We start from the raw sequence: 4,397 nt of genomic DNA, 5'->3' as shown, positions 1-4,397 counted from the left end.
TGCTCATCATCTTGCGTTTCATTGCCGAGTAATGGCGACGTTTACTGGGATTATATTCAACAGATCTCTCTCGGCGAGAATCATTACTCTCAAAACTAACTCCATCGCCAAAACCGGTGGGAATTCTTAAATATGAGGCTCAACTAATTACATATTTATTATATCAACTATTCATGCATTTCACGCGCTTTAAGTTAAAATGGATGTTAAGCTAGTGAATAGGGCCCTTTCGAAAATTGTATTTACCGAATTAAATTTACTGTACAGCTAAGACATTCCAATGATTAAGGAGAAGAGGAAACTGTATAATCTTAGAAGCAAACAAAGATTTTACAAATTAAACATTAATTAAAGGTTTAAAGGTTGTTCGTGAATGCCAGAGGTAAGGGACAGGAACAATGAACTAGAGACTGACCATATATACATTATGATCAGCACCCAAGCCCCTCTCCACCCAAGCTAGGTTCAAGGAGGGCCAAGCAATGGTTGCTGATGGCTCAGCAGATAGACCTATAGGCTCCCCCAAACCTCCTACTCGATAGGGTCCCTTTCCCCTGCCATTCATGAGTGACCCTCAAACGGTATATTCACAGCAACGAATTTTTAGAGCATGTCACTAGGGAGTCACGTTTTGATTTACCTTTGTGTTTTGCCAATAGAAAAAAAAGTATCAAGAGCTCATGAATTGGAGGAAATTGATAAGAAGTATTCAACAGAGAGTGGTTTTGGATATACAATATAATATGGCATTTCATTACAATTCTCGAGGATTTGAAATTAGGTTTCTACAATACTGCATTTCAAGTGTGCCTACACTTGCACCAGAAACAAAGATATATAAATGCAGATATACATATAATTCAAAGTGGGCTGGTTTGTTATGACCAGTTTCAAATATACATACATACATTATATATATATATATATATATATATATATATATATATATATATATATATATATATATATATATTATATATATATATATATATATATATATATATTATATATATACGGTATATATACTGTGTATATATTAAATATTTGTGTGTACATGTATACATCTATATATAAGCACACACACACACACATATATATATATATATATATATATATATATATATATATATATATATATATAAATTATATATATTTTTTATATATATATATATATATATATATATATATATATATATATATATTTCGCTAAATATCTGCCGGAAAAGGAGACAATTGATTCAAGCGACGAAAATTTTTATCAATATGACTGAGAGAGAGAGAGAGAGAGAGAGAGAGAGAGAGAGAGAGAGAGAGAGAGAGAGAGATTTTATTCTAATATTCTACAATTTCATACAATTATAATTTTTATCAATTTACGAAAATAAATATATCATTAATGATAAAATAAACCGAAACAATGGTTACCATAAGAAAGAAAAATAAATCTAATCAGAATTTACCTGGTATTTGAATAAATGCCGTATCGAAAAGTAAAATTAAAAAGGAAAGCAGCTCTTCTAGGAGAAGGACATTCCAAAACAAAACCATTGTTCTCTGGTCTTGGGCAGTACCATAGCCTCTGTAGCATGGTCTTTCACTGTCTTGGATAGAGTTCTCTTGCCTGAGGGTACACTCGGGCACACTATCCTATTTTATTTCTCTTCCTCTTGTTTTTTTTTAAAGTTTTTATAGTTTATTTACGAAATATTTATTTCAATACTGTTACGGTTCCCAAAATATTCTATTTTAATTTTCAATTAACTTGTCTTGCAGTTTCCTTATTTCCTTTCCTCACTGGGCTATTTTCCCTGTTGGAGCCCTCGGGCTTAGCATTCTGCTTTTGCAACTAGGGTTTTAGCTTAGCAAGTAATAATAATAATAATAATGATAATAATAATAATAATAATAATAATAATAATAATGGCAATCCTCCTAACACCTACACTTCCCTTCTAAGGCTAAAGTCGTGGTTAGTTGCAAATATCCTCCCGAACGTTAATGAAGTTGAAGAGTAAATTGAAATAGTGTTGAGGAACCAAACCTTTATATGTTAATTGTTTGAGGCCAAGAATAATAGAATATGAATATATCTCCCTGAAGATCTCGGAATATAAAAGGCTGAATGTGTAAGTGAAGTCAGCCATGCTTGCAAATGTAACTTGATCACACGTGTATGCGGGCTTAGGTGAATGTTGATGTATTAAATACACGTGCTTTGATGTGTTAATGCTACGAATATGCAGGCATATGTGTATGGTAATGTATTAAATACACGAGCTTTGATGTGGTAATTTATAATATATTTGTCAGATAATCTGCCTAAAACCATAACTTTGATTGTGTGCAAACACTCGTAAGCGACTGCCTGAACTCAATGAATATATGGAAAAGGACTATAAAGCTAAATACTGAATTCGTGTATGCATATTTCCACACTTCTGAGAGAGAGAGAGAGAGAGAGAGAGAGAGAGAGAGAGAGAGAGAGAGAGAGAGAGAGAGAGAGAGAGAGAGAGACGGTGTCATTCAGTCAAACTTGTTGCCTGTAACGACATGCCAGATTTGATTTTCCTACTGACAAAATTTTTCAAGATATATTAAAGTAAATAATTTTGACTAAAATCAGAATAGTTTTTACAAATACTTTATGAGCATCATTTGACTTCAGCAGGAAATATGAAATGAATATCTTACGCCGCACACAGCTAAGGAATGTTTTTTTTTTCTAACCTTTTTTATTTTTTTTTAAATAAAGGAAAATCTTATACAAGAAGGCAGAAAATTTAAAGAAAAGATCATTACTAATCTTAATCAGTAGAATTGTGGATACATTAAAATATCGTTAAAACGAGACGTTCTTTCAAATAAAATGATGGTTGGGAAATAAAAATAGAACAAGAAGTAAATGAAATCCAAACAAAATTAAAAGAATGACACAAAATAAATGGAAAAAATACAAGAGAAATCTGTTACAGCAATATACATTCGTATATCCAATTGGAAATTACTTTCTTTTTCCGGTATTTGAATCTCATTCCAGCCTCACACCTCGCACATTTTCCAAAGCAGGAATGCAGCATTCCTGGGAATGGCATTCCATTTCTTCTCTCTTTCAATGGAGGTCAAGGATTGTTATAATCTTTTTCTCTCCAAATTTTTCAATTAACCTGAAATTTAGATGGTGGATTCATGGCAGATCTCAAAGCGAGAGAAAGACAGGAATGGAGTTTTGTAATCTGAGAAAAAACACAGGAACGATATTTGAAATTTCTTCCAAATTGTTCACTTTTTGTGATACTCAGATCATACAATATTAAATATTCTTATCATTTAGAAATATACTACACTAGTGTACGCGACCCGTTAAAATGGCGGCTAAATATTTACATAGATATACAAACATATGCGCACATACACGTACACACAGCACACACAGATTCAACCCTTCCAACCCCTCCCCCCTTTCCTCTAGGGGGACCCTCTCTCTCCCTACCGAAGGTCGGGGAGAGACCGAGCAGTTATACGTCTGGCAATACCACTGAGTGTTGCCGAAAACAAATATATATATATATATATATATATATATATATATATATATATATATATATATATATATATATATATATATATATATATATATATATATATATATATATATCCAGACGGTTGTTCTTTATTATATAGAGATATATAGGGGAAATTACTGAATTTCCAAGAAATGCTACGAGTATAATTTGAAGTTATAGCTAAAACTCATATCTGTCCTAATTAAATACTTTCTTCCGTGGTAAATCTGTTTAATTTCTCTATAGAATTGTCTTTGGATCAACATTGAGTCTGATTTCTTAAAACAAAGTCTCCCATCCTTAATTAATTATCGCCTAAGACACTATTGTTCGGTTAATGTGGAACACATTAATAGGATTATATCTCTCTTTAAGATACTCTAAAAAAATAAATAAATATATATATAAATAAATAAAAAACTTCACAAAAACCCACTTAAATAAATTTCTTCTTCAGTATTTATATTCAGAAACCAAAAACTAATTTCTTCAGGTTAAATTTCTTTATCAGTATAAGCCATACATGGATTCAAGATTTCAACTTCTTTTGTGTCAAAAATATGTTTAGTTAACATCTATCGCTTCTTTTCAATTTCTTCAATATTTTATTTCGGCTCTAGCGTGTTTCCATACCTCTAATATATAGTTATAATATCTTCTTATAGTATTGCGTTGTCAAATGTTAATAAAAACGATATAATTCCGTCTTTAACGACATTCCATACAGATACGGTGTCTGTCTATATAAAACAACATTGAGAAAAACGAAGATATCTTAGAATATTATATATGAATACTTTAAACTGTGTCAAGGCAGTTAATTTCTTACCATAA

The sequence above is a fragment of the Palaemon carinicauda genome, chromosome 10 (genome assembly GCF_036898095.1).
Source record: "Palaemon carinicauda isolate YSFRI2023 chromosome 10, ASM3689809v2, whole genome shotgun sequence".
Lineage (NCBI taxonomy): Eukaryota > Metazoa > Arthropoda > Malacostraca > Decapoda > Palaemonidae > Palaemon > Palaemon carinicauda.
The sequence above is the reverse complement of the archived record's forward strand: the minus strand, read 5'-3'. Positions refer to the sequence as shown.